Below are 13,285 nucleotides of genomic sequence, written 5' to 3'. Positions count from 1 at the left end.
CATCCAGTAACCGTTATACTGTGACGTGAGTTTATCTACGCACTTTTTTTCACAACAAACCTGCTGGACTCTGTCACACACACATAGGTTACCCACAAGGCCACCTTCCCTAAAGGGGAAGGCTCGGCCGGTAAAACACATGCAGTAAAACAGATGCAGTTAGGCTGTGGGTGTGCTAACCAGAGGTGGAAGAAGTATTCATCATATTGCAGAAATGGAATATAATATATACTGTAAAACTATGTTTTGATTAGTGTATAATCACCTGAAAATAAGAATTGTTGCGTTTTGATGACCTTAGAATAAGCCGTTTTTATCTACATATGGAGCGGGTCCACTTCCATGGAGATTGCCATGGCGCACCACCATGTTTCTACAATAGCCCACAACAGACAAACCAAGCACTGGCTCTAGATAGGGCTGTTCGCGTTTTACGCAAGTTTCGCAGCCACACACGCCTGGAAGGGGAAGGTGATGCAAGCGGCATTCAAATGGTTGCAAACTATAATTTCACCGCTAGATGCCACACAGTCCTAGACACTGCTACTTTAAGCAAAAGTACAACCCCACTGTGAAAATACTCCACTACAAGTAGGCCTAAGTTCTGCATTCTAAACCTTACTAAGGTAAAAGTATGTAAGGATTATAGCAAAATTTACTTAAAATACTCATTGTGCAGTAAAATGGTCCCTGTCAGTGTTTGATTATTATATATGATGTTTTTGGATTAATATTACTGCTGCATTAATGTGTATGTTGCATTTTACTACTGTAGATGTTTAAGGTTGAGCTAATTTTAACTACTGTATATACTGTTGGGTAGTTTAATCTACAGCAATGCATCATATTCCACAAGATCATCATATGTTTGCACTATTTGAGAATTTCCGGTCTATTATTTTAGAGAAAATGTGTACAGTATATTGAGATATGTGTATATTGTTTATCACGGCGTAGCCTAAAAATATGGAGATATTATTTATAAGCCATATCACCCAGCCCTACTACAATCGGCCAAATAGGCCTGAAAACAATACACTGCAGTTACTGGATGACAGTTTGTTTCTATAATCTGTAGGTGCAGGCTGGGTGCCAACAGGTATCACAGGTGAAATAGGGTGCAGAATAGGAGCCAAAAGAGGGAAGACAACAAGAGTAAAAAGGTGGTAGATGGAGCTACGACTGTAAACGCATTCAGTTTAATGACCTAATAATTCATTAAGTTATGCTGCAGTGTCACATCACAGAGCACAGATGGTGGTGAGCTGGGAACAGTGTCTTCCCTGCAGTTTTATGTTTTTATCTGGTATGAAACCAATTATGCCTGACAGATTTAATATTATGAGATTGAGTTGGGGTGAGGCACAATATAGCTGCTCCCTGTGCATTTTGACATGCCATATTTATCATTGCATCTAGTCAACAGTCAACATTTTCCAATTATAGGATATTAGATGGAACATGTTAGTTAAAATGATGTTTCTGCTAAGAAATGCAATGAAGTGTTTGCATTGGAAAACAAAGGAAGAGTGAGATATCTTCCGTTTTTATGATATATTGGTAGTTGTTAAACTGAAAGGTTGGATTTTTATATTTATCATACGTCATATTTAATGTTTTGGCTCTGTGGTGGATTTGAAATAAAACAATGACTATTAACTTCTGTTTGTTTATGAGTAATGCTGTTTTTTGGTTAAAGTTTATTTGTATATATTAAAAAATTTTATGTTTATATACACTGTCATCTGTTGTATTTTTAATTTTTAATGTAGTTTTCTTTAAAGGAACAATAAAGTGAAATGCAGTGAAGTCAGCGGTAAAAGTGTGTGATTTAAAGGGTGTTTACATTCATATTGGGAGAACATTACAGGAACTGTTGCCCTTTTTATACCCGGGATATCCAATTTTAGTGAACCAACAGTAATTGGACATGTGACTAAACTTCAGAAACTTCAGTAAATTCCTAATGGATACAAATAGTAACTTTATTTAATCGGGTAGTCATTGAGATCAAAATGTCATTTTTGATGGAGACCTGAGAACCAAAAACATTCATAGTCAACCACAAGAAACAACACATGTAAAGTTAGACAACCAGCAAAAAATAAAATAAATATAAATTATCACAAGAATCTTTTTCAGCTTGTTTTGGGGATTTTGCCTTCACCCTCCGCTCACACATACAGACTCAAACCCTGGACAAGCAACAGGATCGCAGTCATTGTAAAGTGAACCTCAATTTACATGCAGTCGCCAGCCACCGAGACTCAAAGATTCAAAAGGCATTCACAAGGGGGGGATTAAGAACGTTTCAGTTCAAAGCACGCTGACCCGGACCAACTTGTGCGTCATTGTATCAAACTGTTTCAACAACACATATTGCAAGGTAAATATAGTGTAAAGCTAGGAGCTATTCTGTTCAACTGCTCAAACAAAGCTAGGTATATAAATTACTTGCTCAAAACTAAGCATGTCCTAAAGTTGAAGACTCATTTGGCCAAGAGACAGCCTGCCACATTTGAATCTGTGTGTTTATTTATTTATTTACTTACTTATTTACAGGGACAATGCACATTAATCAACATTACTGTAAATGTACCAGTGTAAGCCAAAAGGCTCATTGTCAACTGTCGTCCCTTGGCCAGATGTTAAATTAGAAAATAAACAGAGTATCCGTTAAAAATACTTCCTTATTGGACAATTCTGCACATCATGATTTATGTTCATTGCCAAAATTCAGTGCCAATGCAGAACGTAGTGTGTCCTATATAGTGGTTAGCAAAGCAGAATGTACAGGTGTGGAGGTCGGCAAGGTGGAGACCTAAGTTTGTGTCTTGCCACTGACCTAAAATTATTTGCAATAACCATGATCTTTCCCTAACCTTAACCATACCATATATAATTGTGTGGATGCTGTAGAAAACAAGAATTTTATAAATGTTGGCAATGGATGAAATTTGGGTTTTTGCAGAATTGTCCAGTATCGGCGTTCTTGTCTGGCGATGGGGTTGGTAAACCAGGCGTCAGTCTAGTATTCATTAAGTAAAATATAGTTAGCAAAATGTTTGTGGCTGGCCAAGTCAATCACCTGACCTCAAACTATTTGGCCCTTAAAACTCTTTGATTGCCTTGTCTGGTTTTTTAGTGTAATTTTCCTGCTGCAGTACTAAAACTGGGGGACTATGTATTAAAAGGGGTAAGGGTCCTTCTCACCCAATATAGACGTGAACACGCTCAAACACACTTACTGTTAAGCTGAGAGTCATCACTGCAGTTATTGTTTCATTTCAAATCCAATGTGCTGGTATAAGGAGCCAAAGCAACACTTACAAACTCCACTGTTATGACAGACTGTAATAAACCTCATATATTTATACCAATAAGAATCCTGGAGAGAAACTAAAGCTGAGTGCTTCGTCTTAACCAGTGGTCCAGAATGGCTGATGGCTACTATTCTTTAATTTAGAAACCATCAGTTGCTTACTCAGTGAATTGCTTCAGAGGCTTTTAGACATCTTATCATGGTAAGAGCTCATACACTTCACTGTTTGACTAGCCGAGGCAGGCATTAAAGTGTGTGTAATAATGTTTGGTGTTACATACTGGTATGAGAAAAATGCAAAACCAAAGAGACTTCAACCTTCAGCATTCCACAGCGTTTGAAGATGTAATGGATAAAAGCATTTATAAAGAGTAGTTTCTGTAAGAGTCAACGGCAAGGTGCTAAGATGTCACAGGAAAAGCATCAGACAGGCAATACATATTTAGCACATGATAGAAAACATTCAGCTCTTTTTCACATCACCATGTAATTTGTGGTATAATATAGCTAGGTAAAATGGTGCATACATTCACAAAGTTAAAGGTTTAAGTTCAAGCTGAATTTCTCTACTGTTCAGGCCTTTTATCCTGCTGAAAACAGGCTCAACTATGCAACAATTTTAGATTATGTTTTTTCAATTGAAATTCCTGCTAATTTAGACCTTACTATTTGCCCTGTACTCACACACAGTATATTTAGGTGTTGGGTATGGATAATGCTGGGAAATCTGTTCTGTCCAAACTTAAATAGCAGTATGTATGTGTTCAGCTCAAAGAAACCCACTGACTTTGAACCTTTTGTTTCATTATCCTGTAAAAACCTCTACATCACAGACCATTGTAAAATGTGAGTATGCAGGTATGTGTCCAATTTGCTGAACTCAAGTTACATGATTGTGGGTAATGATGTTCACATTTTTTCAAACAGATACATACTTCCTGCTGCCAAAAATGTTGGTTCCTAACTAGACTTCACCTCACAGAAGAAAGACAGAAATGCATTGTGTTGTAGTAAAAGCTGTTGTTGTAATGTGGTTTATTTAACCACTTTGGTCCCTTGACTTTTCATCTAGTACCACTAGCAGGTTGACATTTTTGGCTTTAATAATAATAATAATCATAATATAACTTTATTTATAGAGCACTTATCAAAACAAAGTACAAAGTGCTTCACAACAAGGGAAATAAAATACCACAGTGAATGATGAAATATAAAGAAATAAAATACATAAAACCAATAAAATAAACAGCCAGTTCAGGTAAAATCAGCATATGCTTTCAGATAAAAATGTGTTTTGAGAAGAGACTTAAACGAAGACACTGACTCAGACAACCTAATTTCTTTGGGCAGGTTGTTCCAGAGCCTCGGGGCCTGATGGCAAAAGCTCTGTCCCCCTTAGTTTTCATCCTGGACTCAGGAACAGATCTCAAACTAAGTGAAGGTTCATAAGGGATTACAAGGTCTAAAATATAGTCTGGAGCCACGCCATGAAGAGACTAAAATCAATCCTAAAACAAACAAGGAGCCAACGTAAAGAGGCTAAAACAGGTGTGATGTGGTCATACTTCTTGGTCCTGGATAATAGCCTAGCAGCTGATTTCTGTGCAGTCTGCAGTCTTGTCACAGTTTTTTTATTAAGACAGTAATCAAGGCATAAGGAGATAAAAGCATGTACAACAGTTTCTGCATCAGTACGATTTAAAATAGATCGGATTTTTGCAATGTTTCTGAGGTGATAGAAACATGATTGGACAAGCTGTGTTGCTCAAAACATAAATTGCTATCAAACAGGACACCAAGATTTCTTGCAACAGGCTTGATATGTTGTGATAGGTTACCAGTAGATGGCAGTATTTATTTAGTGATGTGTTGGGGCCCAATAACAAGGATTTCAGTTTTATTTGAGTTGAGCTGAAAAAAAATTATCGACATCCAGTTTTTCATGTCAGACAGGTAGTCCTACAGAGAACTCAGTGTACTAAGGTCAGTGGGATTGACAGGGAGGTACAACTGTGTGTCATCCGCATAACAATGAAAAGAAATCCCATGTCTGCGGATGACATCACCCAAAGGAAGCATGTATAAGGAGAACAGTATTGGTCCCAGAATTGAGCCTTGAGGCACACCATACTCGATATGGTAAAAGTATGACATGAAGATATTAATGCTGACACAGAATTTCCTATTGGACAGATAAGATGAGAACCAGTCTAGTGCAGTGCCAGATATGCCCACCCAGTGCCTCAGTCTATCTAAAAGAATGCCATGATCAATTGTGTCAAAGGCAGCGCTTAAGTCCAACAGCACAAGAATTGAACACATGCCTGCGTCTGCATTCATTAAAAGGTCATTAGTGACTTTGAGAAGGGCTGTCTCAGTGCTGTGGTGTTGATGAAAGCCAGATTGGAACTTTTCAAAGCTATTATTGTTTTCCACAGCAGCAAGAATCTGCTTAGATACAAGTTTTTCGAGAATCTTCGAAATAAAAGGCAGTTTAGAGAGTGGGCGATAGTTATCCACAAGGGTGGGATCTAGCCCAGGTTTTTTTTAGGACTGTCTGGACACAAGCAGTTTTAAAGTAATCTGGGACGCAGCCAGTAGACAGCGAGCTGTTAAAAATAATTTGTAAAAGGGGCGCAATACAATCCATAACTTCCAATAAAAACCTAGTTGGGATTTTGTCCAGAGGGCTCATAAGAGACATGATGTCTGCGAGTTCAGGCATAGTAACAGCAGAAAAATTGCTCAAAGAATCCCTGAGTGGGTGATCCACATCTAAGAAGGCAGGATTAGGGGTGATATCAGATCTTATTAACTCCACCTTTCCAGCAAAGTGCAAAAGAAACTTTTCACAATCAGCATCACAATCAGCAGGGGCACAAGGAGAGGCTGGGTTAACTAACTGATCCACAGTCTTAAATGGGAATCTGGGGTTGTGCTGATGGGCAGAAATAAGTGCAGAGAAATGAAGTGTTCTTGCATCCTTCACCTTTATTATAAAGGAGTAATAACTCTTTCATAGCCACAAAGTGGACCTGGAGACCTGATTTCTTCCATCTGCGTTCTGCTCGTCTGCATTTCCTTTTACAGCTTCGAATACTGTCATTTAGCCATGGTTGTTTTCTAATCTTTGGGTTTGGTCTATTTTTCAGAGGAGCTATGAGATCTAAGGTTGAAGAACACAGGTAGTTAAAATAATCAACCAAATCATTGGTGTTGGAGGAATCGGGAAACACATTGCCAGGAGAATTGAACAGTGTACAGAATTTTGAGGCACTATGCTCATTAAGGACGCGTGTAGACTATTAGTCTTGTTAACCAAGAACTGACTGATTCCACGTGCTTATCTCATTTTGGATGAATGCTCGTGAGTCTGCTTGTTATCCATCCATCCATCCATTTTCTACCGCTTAGTCCCTTTAAATTTTTTTAGGCAGGGTACACCCTGTGATTTTCTTTTAATTTTTTGTGATTTTCTTGGACACTGACACTGACCTTCATGTAAGTAAAAAGTATAATATTTCCCTCTGAAATGTAATCAGTAAATTATCAGTATTTCAAAACTACAAGTGCAGTACTTGAGTAAATGTACTTTTCACTTCTGGTAATGAAGCTTGAGTTTTTTTAATCCTGCTGCCATTTTGAATTCCCATCCCATGAACTCCAATCCCCCAAGTTGCTTAGTGTAGCTTTGATAAGCAGCGTAGTAGTGATTAGTAACAGTAGTAAATTTTATGGACCGCTCTATTAGAGTAATTGATAGCTTGGAAAGAACAAGGAGACTATTTCCCAGAAGTGAACACCAGTACAGTCCTATTGATGGATTATGGCGTCATATGGTCAAAAAATCTTTAAGTGACGTATTGGTAAAGAGTTGAAACTGAACTAGAACCTGAAAGTATTAATGGTTGACTTATCTTAATTTCTGTACTACAAATGGTTATAGTTTCTTTAATTGTACTTGTGGGTAAAGCAAAACAGATTTGATTTTGATATTTATTTGATTTAAGACATACTAAGTTGTACATTTTAATGTGCTTCTGTTTGTTTCTTGACTGATTTTACCAAGAAATGCAACATAAATATATTAATTATTGGTTTGAAGTAAGATAAATGCTCTTGAAGAAAGTCTCCTTTAAAATTAAGGTCAGGCCCCTCTGTCAAACATTGATTTATACTTTGTTGAAGTCTAATGAATCCATCCAAGCCATCACACTCGTCAACGTGGTCACCATCAAGGGCGAGAGGGTGGTTATGATCTCCCTGCACCTTCACCTCCTCCTCCTCCTCCTCCACCACCTAGTCGCCTTCAGACAGTGCAGAAGATCATTAATTTGAGTGTGTGCGCTTTTGACTGAGCTGCAAATAGGCCCTAACTGCCTCCCTGCAGTTCCTGCCACAGATGATTATCATTGCGACGATTAAAGCACTGAGTAATGCGTCCCTCAGGGGCCGCCACTGCCCGTCTCTTCCATCACTGCCACTGACCCTCTTGTTAGCCCAATCCGACCCAGTGGATGGAGGAAAGAGAAGTGCCGCTGGTGCTCTCCTTGCCAAGAGGTCATTGACTCTTATGTGACATGAGTGAATAAACAAGCCTTGTGGACTTGTTTCATGTTTGTCAGAGTCCAGTTTAACTTGATGTTTGAATTTGGTTTGTTCATTTTTTTTCTTTATCTTGCTTCTTACTGTTGATTTGATTCAATTTGTTTAAATGGTGTAGTGCTTAAGTTACTCAAAAAATGCACAACAAGGAGTAACCTAAGCCTCGCTATCCTATTTCTTTCTTTCTCAGAAGCTCACACAAAATGTTTTCATGAGCTTCACCCACTGACTAACTTCTCAAACCGTCTAATTAACAGGATACTTGAGAAGTTTATCATTTCTCAGCAGCACACTTAATCATTTTTTTCTTCCAAATCTGTGTGTGTGTGTTTTTTGGAGTGTGAAATCACTCAAATGAATTGACTCTCATTTTTTATTTCTGCAACGTAATCACCGGATAATGGGCTCAGAGCTGAAGGCGTGGATGCTAATTTCACATCAATTAATGCTATTCAGGGAAAACCCAATAATTGATTGCTGCTACACTAACACAGCCGACCATATTGCTTTCATTTTCAGTGCAATTAAGGGCTTGTGATTTTAGATCTCATCATAAATCTTAATCAGGAATCCTTGTATTTATAAATGGAAAATTAACTCCTGCATGTATTTATATAACCCTTTAATTCTGCTTCTTGGAAATAGGAAATGACAACAGAGTCATACTCAACAGGAGAAATGGATGGAACTGCACTTGAGACCAGACCATGTTAAAGTCAGAGCCTTTCAAGAAGAAGAACGATGAATACTATTGCGACACCCATATAAATCTATCCTATACATTTTGAAGAATACTATTCTGCAGACCTTCATGAATAAATTTTTTGTGACCATGCTTTTATTAAATCATTAATGCTTTGGAGAATGCACAGGCATAGGAACATTTCAAGTGCCACAACTGACTCAGTGTTGCCAAATGCGACTTTCTCACTAGATTTGGTGACTTTTGAGAACCCTTTAGTGACATTTTCTAGCGACGTTGTGAGCAGGCTTTAGCTACTTTCCATTGAAAACAGTTGAAAAGACTGAAATGAACCTTTGCTAAGCTCCGTATTTTGTTATTTACTTTAATGATTAGAGAGGTCGCATCTGGCATATGGATATACTAATATGCCACTACTGCAAATACTGTGAGACTTTGACATTAAGTAGCAAAACTGAAAATCCCCATAATGTTAAACTTGACAGGACAGAAAAATATCTTTTACTTTCAGAGTAAACAGATCGGACTTTGACTTACCATAAAAATGTTCCTACAGCTCTGATGGAGCTCAGGACTCTGAGAAAGGCCGCTATGTAATAAACGATTTGACTGTAGCCTGTAAACTTGGAATTGGTGTGTCACAGATTACCTGTCTGAAGTCTAGAAAAGTTCAGAATGTCATTTGCTGTTAGATCCTGACCGATACTGTTTCTGTGAATGAAGTTACCAGTGTTGTGCGCACAGCAACTCTCTCTCTTTGGAGATGCTCATCAATCTCATCAATCCTGCTGCTGTATGATGGCTACAGAGCCCTAAGAGCACTAAGAGGAAACAATCAAACAGCTGTAAGCAACAAACAAAACTTCAGTGGGCCTACTAACATTCTGGCAAAACCTGGATTACATTCAGTAGCACAAGGAGACCTTGGTGAGCCTCATTAATCTAACCTCTTACAGACTCTTTCTTAATCACATTAAAAGTTGTATTTGAATATATATGAATAAATGACACAATCCCATATACTGCTCCCCAACTGACTGCAATCATCACTGTTTTGTTTTCATCACTGTGGACATGTGTGAGTACCATTCCAATAAAACTGCGACAGTATATATGAAAGAGGTCCTTTTTATCGTTGTTTTTGAAGTGTTTGCTCTGAAAATTGGCCTTGAATGTGAAACTGTACAGTATGTAAACTCCATTCAGTCTGCAGCAAAAATGAATTGGTTAAATTGTCTGGACCAAATGTCTTGGACACGCTACCGAATGACAGTGTGCTTATGTTGAGCATAGCACTCGGAAGACTTGCATTAAACTGAACATGTGAGCAAGTTAAGGATTACATTCATCATCAAATGTCTAAGTTTAAAATGTTTCTAAGAACCTTGGCTTTGAGTCAGTTTGTAAAAACTCTTGAGTATCTGTTTATTATTCTCCAAGCAGAGTGAAAAATTTAACAATATAATTTCTTTGTTGTCCAAAGGGTGCACCCCTCCTCATTAGCTCTGGAGTTGATGTATGGACAAAGCGCTGGATGGAGAAATAGAATTTATGACACACAGTTTACCTGTAATGATTCCTGCTGGCATGGTTTCCATTCCTTCATTTGTTTCCGTCTTTTCACCACTCACTCTGACGGCCCACATTCCTCACCGCGATCTGATGTTCGTTTCATTGATGAAATACTATTGTTTGTAATTTAATGCAACCTCTCACCCATGTTTCCCATATGACAGGGATTTACTAAGTGAAGGGTCACTTAGTAAATCCTTTATGTGAGGAGCTTTAGCCTTGCTTTTTCTCAATCCCATTGTTGATTTACAACAGCAATAAGCTCACTCCCCCACCCCGTCTCAGATCGATACCCAGCATTGACCCTGAATGCAGTGTTTGGTCTTTACAAATTGGCATCATAATACATGCACACACTGTGGAAAGTACTGGCTGGTTGCAAATCCTGCAAACTTAAAGGGAAAACATCTTTAATACTGAGTAAATTAACAGGCAGACAGTGTCTATTTTTCCTGCTTATTGCAAGCTTTTTATCAGGACAGATCAGATGTGATGACAGAACTGTGTGGAATACAATACAGGCACACGGTGGCAGGCAGATTTGTTGAGGAACCCTTGTTCAGCAGACGGTTTCAAAGTCATGGGCAGAGACCCTGAAGGACAGATTTAACACCTAGGAAGAAGAATGGGCATCTCTGGTGCATTCACTAACTGGGTGATGAATGAATTACAGCTCCTAAATTTAGCCGGGCAGTCTACCTTGAAATCGGGCTAGACTTCCATCTAGAAGCGCAGACAGGCTGCATATTACGTCAGAAGCCGCGACCTCTATTTCTGCATTAAGGAAAAAGAAAGATTGATGTGTGACCAAACATTTCATGGCTGCCAGAATAATATGTTGGAGATGGCGAGTTGCTCACACACATTGGTCTGACTGGTCAGGGTGTCCTGGCAGCATCATTTTGTCTGAGAGGAGATCAAGCATCAGATGCCAATACTGTGTGCAAATAGAGTTTTAGGCACTCAAACATTTCTCACAGGCTGTGCTGCTCTGGGAATAATTGTGTAAATTACCTTATTTACCAATTTTCAGTCAGCAAGTCCTCATACCTAAACAACGAAAAAGGTTGTCAATCCATAAACCCCTCATAAGCATTTTCTGCCACCACTATGTTTAAATTAGTTGAGGTTAGGGAAATATTATGGTTAAAACAAATGTACACACTGACTGGAAGCATGAGAAAGGATATAAACGCCAGTCTCCAGAGTCTTAGTCATGAGCTTTGTGCTCTCATCCAACCATCCAGCAACCACCTCGATATTCTTTTTCAATGAGGTGTAGTGTCACTTTTAATTCCAGCTTTGGAACAAGATGTTGCCAGTCAGTGTAACCCAGGCAGCATTACGTTTACTGCAAAACATATTAAAGTGCAAATTAGTTGCATATGAACATAATTCGAAGGAGACTAGAGACACATCTTCCCATAAAAGTACACCTACGCTTTAGTGAAAAGCCAACAATGTAACTGACACTAAAGAGCTCTAAGAGCTCTAAGAAAGAAACAGCATGTCAAAGTGTGAGGTGTCTACACAAATCTTTTTAGATTAAAGCAATAGTGATATGGCACACCGGCTGATGCCCGGTGAAAACTTAAATGTTCTCACAGAAAAGATCCCAGTGCAAAGCAATCTGTGGTGTGGAGGCAACCTGTAGTTTGTTAGCGACTATGTGGGTACCTTGAGGACAAAAACATTCCACAGCAATGGAAGCAGGTCTTACAGACAGAAAACAACAGAAGAAGAAGTACTCTGGAAGAAGATCTTTTAGTTAAGTAAAATTAGAAATACTCTGTTACAAGTAAGTTTTTCAGAATTTTACTCAAGTAAAAACTTATCTAAGTAAAAGTACAAAAGTATTATAATTATATTTATTGATGCATTATGCATTATGTGTGCATCACTTTAATGTTGCAGCTGGTAAATGTAGAGATAATTTTAATTAGTTTACATACTGCTGGGTAGTTTGGGAATTCCCCCCCAGGATCAATACAGTCTTATCTTAATCTGTAATAATACATCCAAATCCACATATCAAATAAATGTAGTGGAGTAAAAAGTACAATAGTTCCTTCTGAAATGTAGTGTAGTAGAAGTACAAAGTTGCAAAAACTTGCAATACTCAAGTAAAAGTAGGCCACAAGTACCTCAAAACTGTACTTAAGTACACTACTTGAGTAACTGTACTTAGTTGCATTCCAGCACTGGAAGACAACAGATGGCTGATATTTTAACAAACAGTGAAAAATGACATAAATTTGTACAGGTAAGTAGGTTGTAACATACTGTACATATGTAATGCATATACTATAAACAGTAGATGATACTATATAGAGTAGTAAACAATGGAAGAGAGTATGATGAGTGGCCCTGAAAGTGTACAGCAGCAAGGCTGTTTAGGAAACATACTGATACAGACACTAAATCTGATAGTGACATGGTAAGAGAAACGCAACATTTAATTCAGATTAATATGAATAAAGGGGAGTGCAATATCTGTAAAAAAAAAAAAAGTTTTTAAATGAAGACTGTTCAACAAGTGGCTTAATCAGACATGCAGGCCTTCCTCTCCAAAACAGAGTGCAGAGCAGCGTTTCACACGTGGATCAATAGAAGATAGCCATAATGGTACAGCTGAACATCAAAGATAAATGATTCCATGCATCAAACCACCAAAACAACAAGACAAATAGGCTGCATGGGACATAGCAATAACCTCAAAAAACCCTCTAAAAATCAAAGCATCAAACAATTCTGAATGATTGACATTTAGTTTTTTCCACCTCAAAGATGGTACTGCTGTTATAATATTACAGCATAATTTCAGATTATTAGATATGAAATAAATATCAGAAAATCTCAATAAACATCATTTTATGATTTATTATTGGCAGTTTGAGTCACACTTCAGTTAAAGCTATTTCCTAGAAAAAGAGTTACAAGTTATTCACAGGAAGTAGTTTTATAATCACAAGAAAACCACTTTGTAACCACTTTTGTAATTAACCACATATATAGTACAGTTTACACGTTAACAGTTGGAATGAAAATATTCCTGAATTTTCGATGGGGAATTTCTTCTTCAT

Source organism: Siniperca chuatsi, linkage group LG5, assembly GCF_020085105.1.
Source record: "Siniperca chuatsi isolate FFG_IHB_CAS linkage group LG5, ASM2008510v1, whole genome shotgun sequence".
In the NCBI taxonomy this organism is placed as follows: domain Eukaryota; kingdom Metazoa; phylum Chordata; class Actinopteri; order Centrarchiformes; family Sinipercidae; genus Siniperca; species Siniperca chuatsi.
Note: the sequence above shows the minus strand (reverse complement) of the source record.